This window comes from Triticum dicoccoides, chromosome 7B (genome assembly GCF_002162155.2).
Source record: "Triticum dicoccoides isolate Atlit2015 ecotype Zavitan chromosome 7B, WEW_v2.0, whole genome shotgun sequence".
Classification (NCBI taxonomy): Eukaryota; Viridiplantae; Streptophyta; class Magnoliopsida; order Poales; family Poaceae; genus Triticum; species Triticum dicoccoides.
The window spans coordinates 689549838-689569163 of record NC_041393.1 but is presented as its reverse complement, the minus strand read 5'-3'; the positions used below and the strand labels follow the sequence as shown (position 1 = coordinate 689569163).

General features: G+C 44.6%; 1 long non-coding RNA gene across 6 annotated transcripts; it reads left to right on the top strand.

Annotated features, from left to right (window-relative positions):
- Window positions 1–8489: 8489 nt before the first annotated feature.
- Window positions 8490–14372, top strand: LOC119337392. 6 transcript variants are annotated; one of them, XR_005163284.1, is made up of 6 exons: window positions 8490–10122; window positions 10275–10418; window positions 11443–12371; window positions 13312–13386; window positions 13756–13960; window positions 14073–14372. It is a non-coding gene; the product is annotated as an uncharacterized LOC119337392 (long non-coding RNA). The 6 variants fall into 6 exon arrangements; XR_005163287.1 differs by lacking the exon at window positions 14073–14372 and having other exon boundaries at window positions 8491–9107; window positions 9979–10122; window positions 13756–13996; XR_005163288.1 differs by lacking the exon at window positions 14073–14372 and having other exon boundaries at window positions 8492–10122; window positions 11443–11850; window positions 12317–12371; window positions 13756–13996.
- The last annotated feature ends 4954 nt before the right edge of the window (window positions 14373–19326 follow it).

The following is a 19326-nucleotide window of genomic DNA, read 5'->3' as shown; positions in this document are numbered from 1 at the left end:
CGTCTATAAGCAAAAGTACCGAAAGGGCAAGTAAAAGTGGTCTTTTCTTGATCATCTTTTGACACAGGTATTTGAGAGAAACCAGAATAACCATCTAGAAAGCAAAAATGTGTATGTTTGGATAGTCTTTCTAGCATTTGATCAATAAAAGGTAGAGGGTAATGATCTTTTCTAGTAGCTTTATTTAATTTGCGGAAATCAATTACCATTCTATAACCTGTAACAATTCTTTATGGGATCAATTTATTCTTGTCATTAGGAACAACAGTAATACCTTCCTTCTTAGGGACACAATGAACGGGACTTACCCACTGATTATTAGCAATAGGATAAATTATACCTGCCTCCAGAAGCTTTAGTATTTCATTTCTTACCACTTTTTTCATCTTAGGATTTAACCGTCGTTGATGATCAACAACTAGTTTAGAATCTTTCTCCAATTTTATTTTGTGCTGACAAAGAGTGGGGCTAATTCCCTTAAGATCATTAAGAGTGTATCCAAAAGCGGCATGGTGCTTCTTCAGAGTTTTCAATAATTTATTTTCTTCATGCTCTGAAAGGTTAGCACTAAAAATAACAGGATATATATTCTTTTCATCAAGATAAGCGTATTTAAGAGTATCAGGTAATTGTTTAAGCTCAAACATGGGATCACCCTTGGGTGGACGAGGATCCCCAAGGATTTAAATAGGCAAGTTGTGTTTCAAAATAGGTCATTGCTTAAAGAATACTTCATCTATTTCTCTTCTTTCATTCATAAACATATCATTTTCATGATCCAGCAAATATTGTTCTAAAGTATCATCAGGAGGCACAGCAATAGAAGCAAGACCAATAATTTCATCCTTACTAGGCAGTTCTTTATCATGGGGTTGTCTATGAAATATAGAAAAATTAAAGTCATGAGACATATCCCCTAAACCAACAGTAACAATATCCTTTTCGCAATCTATCTTAGCATTAACAGTATTCAAGAAGGGTCTACCAAATATAATGGGACAAAAGTTATCTTGTGGGGAACCAAGAATAAGAAAATCAGTAGGGTACTTAATTTTCCCACACAAGACTTCAACATCTCTAACAATCTCAACTGGTGATATAATATCTCTATTGGCAAGCTTAATCGTAACATCAATCTCTTCTATCTCAGCAGGTGCAATATCATTCATAATTTCTTTATATAGAGTATAAGGTATTGCACTCACACTAGCACCCATATCACATAAGCCATGATAACAATTATCTCCTATTTTAGCAGAAACAATAGGCATGCCAACAACAGGTCTATGTTTACCTTTAGTATCGGGTTTAGCAATCCTATCAGCTTCATCACAGAAATAAATAACATGCCCATCAATATTATCGACCAAGAGATCTTTAACCATAGGAATACTAGGTTCAACTTTAATTTGCAGGGGGTGTGGGTGTTCTAGTATAACTCTTACGAACCACAATTGAAGCTTTAGCATGATCCTTTATTCTAATAGGAAAAGATGGTTTCTCAATATAAGCAGTATGAACAATATGATCAATATTATAAGTAATAGTTTCTTCTTCAACTTTAATAGGTTCTACTACTTTCACTTCAATGGGAGGATGATATTTAAACCACTTCTCCTTAGGGAGATCAACATGAGTAGCAAATGATTCACAGAAAGAAGCTACTATCTCAGAGTCAAGTCCATATTTAATGCTAAATTCAAGAAAAACATTGGTATCCATAAAAGATTTAACACAATCAAACTTAGGGTTTATACCTAACACCTTACCTTCGTCGAGTTCCCAATCTTTAGAGTTGCATTTAATTTTTTCCAATAAATCCCATTTGAATTCAGTAGTCTTCATCATAAAAGAACCAGTACAAGAAGTATCGAGCATGGACCGATCATTATGAGAAAGTCGAGCATAATTTTTTTGAACAATAGTTTCTCTTGAGATCTCATGATTGGGGCATGAATATAACATTGACTTAAGCCCCCCCCCCCCACAAGCTTGAGCGATGCTTTCTCCTTCGCGAGGCCAAAAATTATATATATAATTACGATCACGATGAACAAGATGCATATGATAAAACTTCTGATGAAATTCCAATTTCAATCGGTTGTAGTTCCATGATCCCATATCATCACATAGCCTAAACTATGTCAATGCCTCTCCCTTCAAAGATAAAGGGAGACCTTCTTATTGATAACATCCTCGGGCATACCTGCAATCTTAAATAATCCACAAACTTCAGCCACATAGATTAGGTGCAAATCGGGATGCAATGTTCCATCTCCTGTAAAAGGATTAGCTAGCAGCTTCTCTATCATACCCGAAGGAATTTCAAAGTAAATATTTTCAGTAGGTTCAGTAGGTTGAGGAGCAACTCTTTGCTCTTCTGGTCGAGGTGAATATACCCCGAACAAGCCCCTCAAAGAATTATTTTCCATAGTAACAAGTGACAGTAAATTTCAGCACACTATATAAATATTTCCTTACCGAATTCCACCTACTAAAGGCGCTTCACTCCCCGACAACAACGCTCGAAAAGAGTATTGATGACCCACAAGTATAGGGGATCTATCATAGTCCTTTCGATAAGTAAGAGTGTCGAACCCAACAAGGAGCAGAAGGAAATGATAAGCGGTTTTCAGCAATGTATTCTCTGCAAGCACTGAAGTTATCGGTAATAGATAGTTTTGTGATAATGTAATTCGTAATGGGTAACAAGTAAAAAAAGTAAACAAGGTGCAGCTAGGTGGCCTAATCCTTTTTGTAGCAAAGGGCAAGCCTAGACAAACTCTTATATAAAGCAACGCAATCCCGAGGACACATGGGAATTATTGTCAAGCTAGTTTTCATCATGCTCATACGATTCACGTTCATTACTTTGATAATTTGATATTTGGGTGGACCGGGCTTGGCTGCTATACTTACTTGGACAAGCTTCCCACTTATGATTAACCCCTCTTGCAAGCATCCACAACTACGAAAGAAGAATTAAGGTAAACCTAATCATAGCATGAAACATATGGATACAAATCAGCCCCTAACGAAGCAATGCATAAACAAGGGTTCAAGCTTCTCTCACTCTAGCAACCCATCATATACTTATTACTTCTCAATGCCTTCCCCTAGGCCAAAATCATGGTGAAGTGTCATGTAGTCGATGTTGACATAAGACCACTAGAGGAGAGACAACATACATCTCATCAAAATATCAAACGAATACCAAATTCACATGATTACTTATAACAAGACTTCTCCCATGTCCTCAGGAACAAATGTAACTACTCACAAAGCATATTCATGTTCATAATTAGAGGATTATTGAATAGCATTAAGGATCTGAACATATGATCTTCCATCGAATAAACCAACTAGCATCAACTACAAGGAGTAATCAACACTACTAGCAACCCACAGGTACCAATCTAAGGTTTTGAGACCAAGATCGGATACAAGAGGTGAACTATGGTTTGAGAGGAGATGGTGCTGGCGAAGATGTTGATGGAGATTGACCCCCTCTCGATGAGAGGATCGATGGTGATGACAATGACGGTGATTTCCCCCTCCTGAAGGGATGTTTCCCCGGCAGAATAGCTCCACTGGAGCCCTAGATTGGTCCTGCCCAGGTTCCGCCTCGAGACGGCGGCGCTTCATCCCGAGAGCTTCTCTCTGATTTTTTTTTCAAGGCAAAAGACACCATATAGCAGAAGATGATGTCGGGGGCCTACCAGGGGGCCACGAGGTAGGGGACGCGCCCTCCACCCTCATGGCTGGCTGGTGGACCCCCTCTGGTGCTTTCTTCTTCCATTATTTTTTATTTATTACAAAATGATCTCCGTGAAGTTTCAAGACTTCTGTAGTTGTGCAGAATAGGTCTCTAATATTTGCTCATTTTCCAGTCCAGAATTCCAGCTGCCGGCATTCTCCCTCTTCATGTAAACCTTATAAAATAAGAAAGAAAAGACATAAGTATTGTGATATAACGTGTAATAATGCCCATAATGCAGTAAATATTCATATAAGAGCATGATGCAAAATGGATGTATCAGCCTCGAGCCGCCGTCAAGGCTCCTCCGTCGTGAGACGGAGGAGTACGACCGCCGACACGGGCGGACGCCCTCCTCAGCCGTGGGCTCTTCCTCCGCTGCTGGGGGCTCGTCCGGCGTGGCGCTTCTCCCCATGAAAAGGGAGTGGACGGGGGAGAGGGTACGACGCGAGCGCTTGAGTGTGCAGCACGCGGAAGAGGGCGCATGAAATAAACGGCGCATGATGCCATTTAGCCCCACGCGCTAAACTTCTTATGTCGCGCGCACATTTTTTGCACCTTCGCTGGAGCGCCCGCAGCGTCTACGCGAACGCAGAAAACAGATTTTTTTTCAGCATAGCGTTTATATCGCGTGGCTGTTTTTTTTTTGGGAAAAGCATTGCTTTTATTACTTAACGGTCTCGGGGTAAATCCCCGGCAACACTGGCAGCCAGATTGGCTGGTACATCGGACTCAAACTCCACATACTGGTTCGCTGGATACATATGGCCGATCTTGGCCAACTCATGTGCAACTGAATTTGCACTTCGATGACACACTTGTACTACATAATTGGAGAACCACATTTTCAGCTGGAATTTCGTATCCTCGATAACAGCAGCATACAGCGAAGAATCTGCCTTCCGGAGATCTAATGCTTCCGCCAGAAGCTGTGAATCGGTCTCGAATTCAGGCGAACAACTCCGAGGTCCGCTGCAAGGGAAACCGCCTGGGACATGGCGATAGCCTCCTATCCAAATGGATCACTGGTATATTCGTCTCTACCGGCTCGGGCAGCCACCAGATCACCATCCGTGTTTCGGGCAGCGACACCCCAGCGCACATGATTCTCACCTTGGACAAATGACCCATCCAGGTTGAATTTGATCACTCCCTCCGCTGGTGGCCTCCACTTATCAACACTTGGTTTCTTGGGCCCCGGGATATAAACTTGCTCATATTCAAGCGTTAGGTTGCGGGTCCTGCGGGCCACCTCAGCTGGTGCCAGTGGTGATTCCCTCTTGCGTAATTTGTTCCTGATACTCCACCACAACCACCAAAATGTGAGTATCTTCATGCGCTTCTTTTCATCACAACCCCAAAGATAATCCAACATTGCATGCACGTCCGTCATGTCCTCCAGGTCCATTCTCTCTTTCTCCAATGCTAACTCCCGCCATATCTCCTTAGCCTTGGTGCATTTGACAAATAGGTGAGCCCCGTCTTCGTTAGTTCTGCCACAAAAATAACATTTCGTGCTCTGTGTTGTCATGCCCCTCCTCTGCATGTTAGTCAACATCGGCAATGACTCGTGCTTGATCCTTCAAGCAAACATCTGAACATTCCTGGGGCAAGGTAGCTTCCAAATCCGCTTCCATGAGTCATCAGTGCAGTTATTCAGGTTGCCCACTACATGAGAGCTCATCCCCATGCCACCATTTGCGCCCACCTTCAGCAGCTCGACATGTAGCTTATATGCGCTCTTAACCAAATGTAGCCCCTTGGGATCAAACTTGTCAGGACCCCGACTCAAAGCCACACCGATCTAGCATGTAACACCTCATATCACTTTGCGGCCTCACGCACGGTATTCGCACGGGTGTCGCCTTACCTTGCCCGGGACCATTTGTGTCTTTTGGCACACATATATGATAGTGTCGCTAGCATCCATATGACAAGGAGCCCGGGCTGACATGGCTAGTTGTGAACCCAAAATGGCACTAAGACAGGCATACATGACCCAGCAAAGAATGTGTCGGTCATCAACGAGTGAATCCGGGCTGTAGCAACTGGGCTAGCAGGACTCCGGTAAACCGGGCTGTAGCAGGCTAACAGGACTCCGGTTGACACCGCGTGACATTTCCCCGAATGGATAGACACAGGAACGAAGAAGGACACATGCCGGCCAGCCTAAGTGTTCCGGAGCAGTAGCAAGCTACCAAGGCTCAGTGGAAGCACTAGGAGACATTTCCCGGTAAGAGAGGCTACCAAGGATAAACAACTAGATAGTCAGATCCCACACATATCAAGCATTTCAATAGCATACACACAATATGCTCGATATGTGCAAATACAACATGGCATCACAACATGACTCTACAACTCAAGTATTTTATTCAATAGGCTCCGAGGAGCGAGATATAACAAACATGGGTCTCTCGGCCCAGCATTCAGAGCATACAAGTCAAAGCACATGCGGAAGCTTAACATGTCTAAGTACAGACATCTACAAATGAAAAAGGCTGAGAAGCCTAACTATCTACCAGATCCTGCCGAGGGCACAAGATCATAGCTGAAGTAACAAGCTAAACGTCGAAGTCCACGCGGTACTACTAGTGAGACTGAAGTCTCTTTGCAAAAACATAAAATAGGCAAACGTGAGTACAAATGTACCCAGCAAGACTTACATAAGAACTAACTACATATGCATCATCATCAACAAAGGGGATGGTGGGGTTTAACTGCAGCAAGCCAGCTTTGACTCGGTGGCTATCCAGAACTACGACTACAAGTAACTCTTTGAGGTGGCACACACGAGTCCACATATTCACCATATCAATACACCACTATGGATCCGCTCCTGTCTCCCTACGAGAACGCCATCCATAGCACTCACGCTTATCTTTCGTATTTTAGAGTATCCACTTTCACTTGTCTATGAACTGTACAGGCGACCCAGAAGTCCTTTACCGCCGACGTGGCTATTCGAATAGATCATATTAACCTTGCAGGGTAGTACTTCTTCATACATGTTTCCACCACTTAGCGTCTGCACACGACATGTGCTCGGCAGACTTCAAGCGAAAGCCGACGTGGGCGTAGACCACGACCTACCTAAACACTCAAGTCTCTAGTCCAGGTTTATCACCTATTCAGGTTCCATCCGCAAGGAGTCCGGCCGAGGTTTCCACATACGGCCCCGAACGATGTGTACAGGGTTCCGCGACACCAAACGGGCGCCCAGCATACCGGCCACATGCCTACCGCATCACAGCCCACCCCTCGGGTCAGCGCTGCCCACGGCCTCCAACATACTATAAACACCAACTCCTGGACAGAGGACGAGGGTGGTTAAGAAGTCGAGCGGGGTCATATTTCCGGGCACAATGCATGGTAGTAGCTATTTCATGGATCATAAACACAGAACTCAGTTCCTGAGGACGGCTTCAATGAGACAACCCACCATGTACTCCTATATGGCCTCTCACCGCTACCTTTACCAAATCGTGTTCACACACTTAGCTCACACACAATAGGACATGTTCATCACTGTTCCAATTCATCCCCGATGAATCAGACCTGACTCAACTCTAAGCAGTAGCAGGCATGACAAACAAGCATGAATGAGTAGGCACAACAGGGCTCAAACAACTCCTACTCATGCTAGTGGGTTTCATCTATTTTATTGTGGCAATGACAGGTCATGCAGAGGAAAAAAGGGGTTCAACTACCGCAACAAGTAACAGATGAATCGTTGTTGTCCTAATGCGGTAAAAGAGAGCAGGAGCGAGAGAGTGGGATTGTATCGGAATGAACAAGGGGTTTTTGCTTGCCTGGCACTTCTGAAGATAGTATAGCTCTTCATCGGTGTCATTGAACTCATCGTCAGAACCACGTCTATCGAGAGGGGATAAACACCGGCAAACAAGGAAGAACACAATCAATGCAGTGCATAATATGATGCATGATCATGACATGGCAATATGCTGTGGTTTGAGCTAATGCAACTAGCAGCAAGTTAAATAGAGTTGGTTTGAATCTAAGATTCAAATTCATACTCCATATATGACATTTCAAATGCCATTAATTCAAATTGTTGTATACAGCAACTTTAAGTTGTTCAAACATGCATGATAATGCCATAAACAGGTTCTTTGGATTTTTCTGATCATTTTTCATATATAACTAGAACAATGCTCGTGCATTGCAACGGGATACAAATATTCTAATACGCTAGATTGTGATTTACCTCTCAATAATAATGTGATTGTGTATATAAATGTTCATCAAATTCTGACCGTGAATTACCTTATATTTTGATTAATTAAAATGGAATTGGGTTAAAAGGTAAGTAATTAAGGGGAATTAATTATTATATTCATGGAAGGTTGGACGAAGGGATGATGGGAAGCAAGGTGAAATGGAACCTTACGTTTTTTAAGTAGTAGAGATTTATTTCATTTGGAGTTACAGTTGAATCAAGAAATAAGGATTCCAGTCATCCTCTCGCCTCCTCAGCCGCTCGCGATCCCTGGCCGTTGGATCGAAGCGCTTGATCGGATCTGAGCCGTCGGATCGAGCCTTCTGATGACTTGGGCCGTCGGATCACAGAGGAGCCCTGTAGCAATGAATAGTTTCATCCCGTTCGTGCTCGTAATTCCGGTGCCCCCGGGGCATTTTCGTCATTTCACGCACATGGGTATAAAAGTGGCGGCTCCAGTGGAGATAACCCTAGCCGCCTCACTCCCGCATTCTTCCCCCTCGTCTCCTCCTCTCCCACTCGCGCCGCTCCCTATCCTCTTCCTCCCGCCCCGCCTCTCTCTCCCCCTCCAAACCCTAGGCTGCGCCCGCCTCGCTGCCCCGCCGCCGGCCGCCGCCGCTCGCCCGGGTACCCATCCATGACCTCACGTCGCCCTCTCCTCTTCCTTCTCGGCCTGTTCGCGCTCACAGAGGCCAATGCGGGCGCGCTGCTCTGGGTGGCGCGCCGCCTCCGCCGCCGGTAGAAGGTGGCCGCGGCGGCCGCCGCGCAGCCCGGCGAGCAACCGTTCCCCTACGAGAAGAAGGTGAGGAGGACACGCCCCTCCGTCAAGAGATGGCCAAGGCGGCCGCACTGCTCTGGGTGGAGGGTCGCCTCCGCCGCCGGCAGGATTGGGCCGCGGCGGCCGTCGCGCAGCCCGGCGACCAAGAGCTCCCCGGCGAGCAGCCATTCCCCTACGAGAAGAAGGTGAGGAGGACACGTACCTCCGTCAAGAGATGCTCGCGCGCCGGGAGAATACGTGGAGATCGAGGGACGTCTGCTCCTGCTCGACCGATTCCAGATCGAGGGACGCCTGATTCTGCTCGCTACGGACGCCGCCCCATGGCCACATAGGTCATGTCTCCTTCCTTCGCCTGCAAAACATGCCAGGAAAGTCACGAACTTATTCACCTTCCATTTTCTTAGTCATTTTGGGTGCAGATGTAGTAGTGCATAACATCTCAATACAGTAATCTCCTTAGGCTGTAGATGGAAAGGTTACTTTCCTCGATGAACTCGTGTGGTATGTGGTGGAAATAGATCTGCAGATGGAAATGATTCTATTTTTCTTGAGGGATGAAGCAGCAAGTCCCACCTATTTTTCCAGTGTACATTCAGTACAACTTGTTGGGATGTCTTGCATATACAGTGGAACACCTCTCTGTGCATTTAATAAATGATTGTACAATCTGGTAGAGCATGGAACCAAACTCTCTTCAAGGAAGTGGTTATTCGAATCTATGGAAACTAAGGAACAAACACTGGTTTGATAAAGATAGACCCACAATCATTAGGTGGAAAAAGGGGCTGCTGGCTGATTTCGAAATCCTGAAATACAGGATCAAGACTGAAGACACAAGCACACTAGAGGCTTTGATTACCTCCCTCCACACCTAGACTACTCCTTGTAACCTCCCCTGTTGTAGTTTGCTCTGTTTTCCTTTTCTTTCCTCGGCCTTTTTTTAGGGCCCAAAATTTCCATTACCATGGAAATATGTAAATAACTCTGTAAAAAACATCTTTTCTTTAATACATAACAGTGGGAGTCTCTCCTGCTGTTTTCATTGCTAAAAAAACGTTCAGGTAATTGAAGTACCTAGGGTATATCCCACCCCCCTTTTCTGCCTCCAAGCAGACAACATCTCACTAATAAAACACTGTGTTCTTCGCGCAACCACGAGATGATGAAATGGTTACTGATTTGATGTGTCAAATTCACTTGCAGGTAAATACATGTTGTCTGATCCAAATAAGATGACTGATGCGAACGAAGATGGCTCTCAAAACACCAGGAATAATATGTTGCCACTTGCCACCACTTCAGAGGAAAACAGGAGGTTCTGGTTCTATTGCTGCTCTTAAGGAACCTGTAAGTATCTGCTTATTGGTCGTACTCATTCTCATTCCCACCCCCCTTTTCTGCCTCCAAGCACACAACATCTCGCTGATAAAACAATGTGTTCTTCATGCAACCACGAGATGATGAAATGGTTACTGATTTGATGTGTCATTCACTTGCAGATAAATACATGTTGTCTGATCCAAAATAGATGACTGATGCGAACGAAGATGGCTCTCAAAACACCAGGAATAATATGTTGCCACTTGCCACCACTTCAGAGGAAAACAGGAGGTTCTGGTTCTATTGCTGCTCTTAAGGAACCTGTAAGTATCTGCTTATTGGTCGTACTCATTCTCATTCTGTCTAAATATGTAGTGGCATTGAAATTAAATTTTTTTATTCACAAAAAAAGTTAATTTTTTTCCCAGGAGTATCATACCATCGAATTTCATGTCGAGAATACTTTGTTGTTCAACATGTACTAGAGGTTTAAGTGGATGTTCTGCTTGCTATTGGCAAGGCATTGTTTTCAGTCCACTCTTGCTCTACATTGTCTGGCATTTAAATTAGGGTTTGGTTTCAGATAGCATGGCAATTGATGAGCAGTGCACACGAGCACACCTTGATCTTTGAGCAGACACACACATACGTGTACACAGACACTGGCATGCACATATTTTACAGTGGCTCACAGACGAAGCACATGCTTTGTTGTTTAGTAAGATATGCATTAGACCATCTTATCACCAGATAATCTAGCAGACGTACATGAGCAGAGAAAACGAGGGGTGACGAATGCATGCTTATTGTAAAGCACATTGGCGTGTGCATTAATAATAGAAGAGAAATCATACTTGCTTCTCTGTGTTTTCTATATGGTTTAAAAGGGAAAAATGTCGACATTCTAAATGCTATGAGCGGAACCGCCGCAGTCTGTGTGTAGGTATGTGATTCAGATCAATGCTCTGAAATTATTTAGCTTACTAAAAATCCACGGTTGAATATATTAATGCTTACACGGAAGTATATGGGAGAATCCTTGAGTACTCATAATGTATATGTCAGATTATGATCTTTTCCACGCGATACTGACACTATCAGCATACTAATTATATGTATGCATTTTATGTTTAACATAATGTGCCTGTGAGACTATTGTTGCTTTTTCCTGATGGTCCATGGATAAATGACAATACAGAGTGTTTGCTACTTTTACCGTTATTTTTAGACCACATCTAAAACTGCCCTGGCGCGAGGGTCCTCGATCTGTATGTGCTTACTTGTTTTTTACCGTCCCAAATCTGGTTATCTCAAGCTAATCCCTGATTTGCTTTCTTTCCCCTGCAGGTTGGTCCACTGTCTACGGGTGCTCGTGGTTCTGGTTAGTTTGTCCAGCTATGTCTTCGGCACCGCTCTACAGGTCGACCCTTTCTCTCCTTCTATTCTCAGCTCTCGAGGCACGTGCTTGTGTTCTTGCATCCATATATCTTCCGTGTGCATTTATTGGTAGAAGCCTGGCATCTAAAAGTATCATTGTTTGCTTGTATTTTTGTGGGACCTAATTTTTTTGGTGGAACTGCTCGCATGTGCCATGTTGTTGGAGCTACGGGACAAGCCAATGTAGTTCCAGATGTGATTTATAAAGATTATTCGATGGATTGTAGTTGTAGCAGTTTGCTGACGGCAAGATGCATTTGTATGAGATGCCATGTGCTCCTGGTTGTCTGCATGCCTTTTTCTAGGTATATTGGCAGGGTATGTTCATTCTTCCTGATCAGCAAAGCATCGATCACTCTAAATTTGAGTTAGCTAGATGATTAGTGAAGTATATAACTAAATGTAGACATATTGAGGGGGTCATTAGAGGCGCCGAAGCATGATGAAGTTTGAGATCTATCATCTATGGTGAAAAATGAGAATCGATGCATTATTTCTGAAAATGACAATTGGGACCTGTGTGTGGCTTCTGCGTGTTTAGTTGGTCTAGGTTACATTTGGCTTTTCAATTAGGATTTGGTGTAATGGATGGGTGGCATGTGAGTAGTATATCCCCCTGCAGGATTTTTGTTATATATACCCTGGACCAGTATTCAGCTAAGCAAGAGTAAACAGAGGAGGAATAGCAACATAGCTACTACTACTAGATCAACATCTGCTATATATACCCTATTTTTTCAACCTTCTATTTGATTTCATCTTCCAGTTTGTTGGTGACTTTCAGTCTCTGAGCACCTCTGGAGCCTGCTGGATACTGCTCTTGCTGTTTTGTTCGCAAGGTAACACGTATCTTGCTCTATTTACTCTTGCTTGTCACGTCTTTATTTATCTAATATTCTTATGTGTTCATCCCTTTGTCTGGCATGCGTTGCTGTCTTCTGGGTTATTCTTTCATTACTTTACCTGTCTGAGGCTGTTATGAGCTACAATCAGTTGCCATTCCATTCTTATGTTCAAGAGAAGGTGCCTGATTGTTCTGTCCTTGGAGGGGTTGACACTGATGTTTTTGTTAGTGATGGCGGCGTTCAGTCATAGATACATTTTTTCTGGGGCGGTTCTTTCGATGGTTTTTTTTTGTGGAAGTTCTTTCGATGGTCGTTGTTCTTTGTATGACCAGGCCGTTTCCAGGTGGTTCGCTTTTTTTTAGGCACATGCTTTTGTTCATCTTGCTTCTTGGTAATACATTATTTTTGTTTTGGTATGTACAAGATGTGAATTTATTAGTGTTGCTTCAGAGTAAGTTCTGGACCATGCTGGTTCTAATAATGTGTTCTTTGATGCTTCTGTGGGTTGTAAATTTTTCCATGCTCATCGTGGGTAAACACATGGAGTTTTTTCTATCTCTCTTGACTTCTCATCTTGAAGTTACTATGGCTACCATAAAAAGGCATATTATGGCCTAATAAACTCTTAGTTGCATTATATATAGTAGTGATGATATGCTTTCTATCTGTCCTGATGTAATTCAGGAAATTACTTTGCAAGGAAAAATATTATCTATAGTTAAAAGATACAATTCTTATTGTCGAGATCAACATGTTCTTGATATACAAATGTAGTATGGTCAATAAATTTTGGATGATAAGTGTATGTTTAGAGTTGGTAAATAAGTTTACATACCATCGACTCTTCATAAATCAAGTGTATTGTTCCTTGATTTACTAGAAGAAAATATTGTATATGTCATGGAGTCATCTTACTGAAACTTTTCTTTCGCAGATACTACGAATTCTTTATGAGAGGATGCTTCTGCTGGAGACCTGGATCCAGTCCAATGATTTATCCGACAAGGAGGTGAGCTCACATGTAAACATGTGTTTGTTTAAGACAGTAAGAAAAAACACCCATCTTCTGAAATGCTTTCCTCTATTGTCGTAATTGAAGGAAAAGTCTAATGTATTTCTAGACTTCTTTATGCACGCATTGTCTGAAAAAGAATGTGTTAATGTGATCAGAATTATGAATAGGAAGTGTATTGCATCATTATTATAGAATGGAGTTCTGATTTTAGTATACAAGGTAAGCTCATGGAAAGGTAAAAAATAATTCAACATTCAAATTCTTCTTCATGCCAACCTGAAACTTGGAACACAACAGAATTCAGTGAACTCACTCTAGACAAATTTTGTGATGGTGTCTGCATTCACTGGTCGCACAATGCAGGAGAAGCATTGTTGGGTTCCTCACTGTCACCAAGGGGATGCAACCTACATCAATCGTGCAGAGAGCCACTGATGTGTCCGTGCCCATGTGCTTCACCGAGCTTCAGGAAAAATAATCTATTTCTCGGATTAGTCCATGCTTACAAGTGAAGAATATGTGCTTTGATAGGATCTGTAGCTACCGACATTACATCGTTTGCTGATAGGTGTTCTTCCCTTGGTTTTTTAGACTTTTGCGATCCTATTTACCTTTATATATAATATATATATATCTGTATCTATGTACTAAAAAACTAACCCTTTGCGTCTTCCTTGCAGCTGTGGCATGTCATTACAATTGTGACAAGGCAGACTTCTATGTTCTACTTAGCATAGACTATTTCATCGCATGCCCTTTGACTTTGGACTCATATAACATAATAATTCAACCTTGATCTTGCTAGACCTGTCAATGTAATGATAAACTACGTCCTGCTCTTGGTATGTCCCTTTGTTAGATGTAAACCTCCCTGCACCTCAAACAAATATATGGAAACATGCATTGTTAACATATTGTTCTCCTTGTGAACACACTGAAATCAATTCCGACTTATGATCTCACGCCAATATTTAGCAGCACTATGCTCGCTCCTTTCACAATTGAATGTTTCTTCTTCACTTTATTATTATTATATACGAATGGATATGCTAAACCCGAATTCCTACTAACTTAGAATTATGTGCTTGACAAAGATATTAGGACTAGTTTCTATGATTTTTAGAAGTTTTGGACATTTTCTGGAATTTCCAGAATAAAATTAAATCTCGAAAATACTTTATTGCGTCAGCACTGTGTCACCTTGATGTTAGCAGTCAACCAAGACGGTCCAGGTCAAACCTGACCTGTGGGGGCCGCATGCTAGTGCCACAGGGTTGTTTAGCTCGCTGATCGGTGGGCCAGGTCAACGGCCACGCTAGTAGGTCAACACTAACGCGTGGGTCCCGTTGGGTTAATCTAAACTAAACAGCAAATAAAACCTGGGGTTAATTAGGGCGTGGGGCCCATCCGTCAGCAAGAGAGGGGGCTAATTAGCAGGGTCATTAGTACCTAATGATGGTGCCACATCATCACGTCGGAGGCCAGCCGGCGGCGACCACAGGACATGGCGGGGCACGCCGGACTTGCGTTAGAGGCGTCGGCTTAGCAGGATGAGGGCACCAGGGAGTAGGAGGGCCAAGTAGGAGGTCGCGGGGTCACCGGAATCGTGCCCGGCGATGAGCTATGGTGGTGGACGGAGCTCGGACGTCGGCGAAACCGATGACGCAGCGCGCAGAGAGGCTAGCAGTTAGCACCTACGGGTTCTTCGCGTGCGCACAAGGCCAACGGACATATGCGCGGGACCAAATGGTCACTGGAAGGACGCCGACGTCGAGCTCGTGCGGCGGAGCATCTCGGCTCCGGTGGAGGAGGCGGCAAGAGGAAGGGGTTGACCGCGGGGAGAGGGGGAAAATGCTGGGGGCTCACTGCGGTTCCGTAGAGATGGCCAGCGTGCTCGGGGAAGCTCGGACCACGGCGAGTCGGCGATGGAGATCCGCGGCGGTCGACGATGAAGAAGAGGTTGGGGACAGCGCGTTGGAGATCTTCCAGCCATGTGAGCTTATGGAGAGGACGAGGGTGGCACGGCGGAGCTCGCGGGCTGGTCCATGTGTCTAGTGCTGGCCGGTGGCCGCGGGAACGGCGAGCGGCGCGACGGGCGTGTTCGGATGGCTGCGCGTGAGAGAGACAGAGGAGGGGAGAAGCACGGGGAGAGGTCGAGGGGATTCCAGGGGGTGCTTGGCGTCGTCTGGAGTCGTCCAGGGCGTCGGCAGAAGCAGGAGGTGGTCGTCGGTGGCCGCGCGCGTGCTACCGCACCGCGGGCACACGCCCGTGCCTACTGGCGCGAGGAGGAAGGCGACAGAGGGGGTTGCGGTGGTGGACTGGGCCAGTTGGCTGGGCCGGCCAGGTGGGCTGCACAGATGAGGCCAGGTACTAACTCTCTCTCTCTCTCTCTTTTCCTGTTTTTCTTTTTCTATTTCATTTCCTCTATTCTGATTTAGTTTAGCCACTAAATCATTTTAATAAATTTTGTAGGTTATTATATGGCTTGCTAAAATATACACAAAGCCACTCACAAACTTCCGGAATTATTGGAGTTATATTTAATATATATTAAATATAAATCGAAAGCAAATAATTATTGGCTTAACTCAAATGGCCAAAATAAATGTTTCTGAGCTCCTAAAAATATTGGTTTGAATTTTACCTCTGGCCAATATTTTTATAGAACAACAAGAACATTTTCTTGGATTCATTTGAGAAGATTTTAAAAGTTGGTTATTTTTGAACTGATTTCTGAGGGTTTCAACAAACCTCAATTCAACTTTCAGAAATTTTAGACATGATGCATGAGTGCAGTTGGAACTATTTTACTCGGGTATTCTAGGGCTGTGACAAAACTGCCATGCGATGAAGTCGCTAACTCCGTACCGTAATGGCATCTGAAGTATGTGGTGCACGTCATCTGGCCAGAATGTTTCTCTGACGAGTCTTTCATCCCACTGCCCAGAAGCTGGATCTATGAGATCATTGACATACTGAAGGATATTGTTCCCCCTCGGGGTAATAACAGTCCGCGACCAAGGCCTTGGGATCCAGGGATTAGTCCAAATTTTGACCGACTTCCCATCCCCAATGCACCATATATAGCCTTCGCGGATTAACTCCAGTCCTTTCAGCAAGCTTCTCCAGGCATAGAAGATGCCCTCTTTAGGTTCAGCTTCCCATACATTGCAGTTAGGAAAGTAACGGGCCTTGAGAATGCGACCACAGAGTGTATCAGGGTTCTGAATTAACCTCCATCCTTGCCGTGACAGCATTGCCATGTTGAAGCTATGCATATCCCGGAACCCTAACCCACCCTTGGCCTTTGGCATGGTTAACTTCTCCCAACTGATCCAATGAACCGTATTGTCCTTGTCCTGCTGGCTCTACTAGTAAGTGCCAATTAGCGAGCTCAGTTCTTGGTAGAAAGTTTTTGTGAGATCGAAGCAGGACATGGCAAAGGTGGGTATCGCTTGTGCTACTGCCGTCACGAGTGTTTCCTTGCCAACCTTTGCAATAAGCTTCTCCTTCCATCCGTACACACGCCCCGCAATAGCGCCTTTAACATAGGCAAATGCTTTCCTCCTTGATTTACTGACATGCACTGGAAGACCCAAATACTTGTCGTTCCATGACTCACTCATGATCTGAAGAGCAGCTTTCACACTATTCCGCACCTCTACCGATGTGTTTGGACCGAGCATTACCGCAGATTTTTCCAAGTTGATACATTGGCCCGAGCAGTTCTCATACAGCTCTAAAATTTCTCTTGGAGCAACAACCTCCTCCTGGTTAGCTTTCAGCAAGAGTACTGAATCATCGGCAAAAAGCAAGTGGGAAATTGCCGGTGCGTTTTGGCAGATTTTCACCCCACTAATTCGGCCCATTGTTTGTGCATCATTCAGCAATGCTGACAACCCTTCCGCACATATAACAAATAGATACGGTGAAAGAGGATCACCTTGACGAAGGCCTCGCGAAGGTGTAAACTACTCTGTGAGGTCCCCATTGACTCTGATCTGGTATCGCACCGAGGTCACACACACTTCATAATGAGCTCCGTCCACACAGTACTGAACCCAAGTTTTTCCAACATGGCCTGCAAAAAGCTCCATTCGACACGGTCGTATGCTTTGCTCATGTCTGCCTTTACTGTTGCAAAACCCTCTTTACCCTTCTTTTTATTCAGCAAGAAGTGCGAGAGTTCGTAGGCTATCAAGACATTGTCAGTGATCAACCTTCCAGGCACAAATGCGCTTTGATTTTCTGAGATGAGCTCCGGTATGATGAGTTTGAGGCGGTTTGCCACCACCTTTGAAACAAGCTTGTATAGGACATTACATAAGGAAATTGGCCGAAGATCCTTTATCCGGGTTGGGCTTTTAACTTTTGGGATCAACACTACCGTGGTATCATTCCACCCTTCCGGTATTGCACCCCCATTGAGCACTGCCAGCACTTCTTCTACAATCCGATCACCCATGAAATGCCAACATTTCTTCTCGACGATGGACGGCATCCCGTCGGGTCCCGGCGCCTTCAGATCACCAATATGGTCAAGAGCAGCCTTGATTTCTTCCCGGGTAAATTCTGCATTAAGGACCGCACGCATGGCATTAGTAACCTGCGGCTCCACCTTTTTCGTCAGTTCGATAGTACGATGGCCCGCATTGGTGGTAAACAGATCCTGAAAAAATGAGCGCACATAGTTAGTCATCTCCGGCCCCTCCTTCACCTCCGAGCCATTCTCCCTTTTTAACATCTTCACTCTGTTATGTTTCTTCCTCGCCGCCACAACCGCCATGAAATAACGAGTGTTTCTATTGCCCTTCTTCAGCCAGGTGATATGTGATCTCTGTTTAGCTTTGGTGTTCCGCTTCTGTTCTAGGTCTCGCACTTCACACCTCAGTTGTGCCTCCTGTCGCACTTTGTTTTCTGAAATTGGGGTTCGCATACACCTCTCCAGCTGCGTTCTTGCTACTTTCAATCTCCCTTCCAACTCTACCACCACCTCTGTATTCCATGTTCTCATTCTGCCCGCTACCCTCTTCATAGCTCCTGCCACTCCTCCTTCCCCTATCATCCAGCTCTCCTCCCAGGCCCCTTGGATCTCTTCACTACAACCCTCCTCTTGTAGCCACCATGCTTCAAACCGGAATCCCCCGTCCCCTCTCCGCCCTCCTACTCTTTCACCTGACGTAGTGATGATGATCGGCCTATGGTCGGAGTGTCGATGGTTTCCATTAATCACCTCAAACTATGGGAACTCCTCACACCACTGAGCATTTGCGGTCACACGATCAAGCCGTTCACAAATATAAGATTGCACCTCCTGGCTATGATTTCTCCAAGTGAATTTGTCCCCCACAAAACCAATGTCACACAGTCCGCAAAGCTCCAAGCTCCCCCGAAAGGAATCCATGCATGCTTGGGACCGCGGTACCCCTCCACTCTTCTCATCACTAGTGAGGATTTCATTAAAGTCTCCGAGACAGATCCAAGGCCTCCCATCCTGATGTTGTTGCCCTAGCAGTTTGATTGTTATCCAAGTCTCCCTTTTCCTATCTGCTTCTGACTCTCCATACACCCCCGTTAACCTCCAGATCCTTCCATGTTCTTCTGTCACATCAACATCAATATGCCTCCTACCATAGGATCGCAGAGATAGATTGAGACCCCTTCTCCAAAATATTGCAATACCCCTACTCCGTCCAATCGGGTCCCATGCAAGCATTTGAGTTAGACCAAGAGACCATCTAAACCTGTCCAACTCCTTCTCCGTCATCCGAGTTTCTGATATAAACAGTACATCGGGGGTCCTCCACTCTCCCCATCTCGAGGAGACTTTGAACTGTCGGGCTGTTCCCCAACCCCAGGCAATTCCAGCTTACTATTTTCATTGTTCCCGGTGGGGTTGCTCTTGCAACCTGGCCGATATAGCTTCAGAGTTGA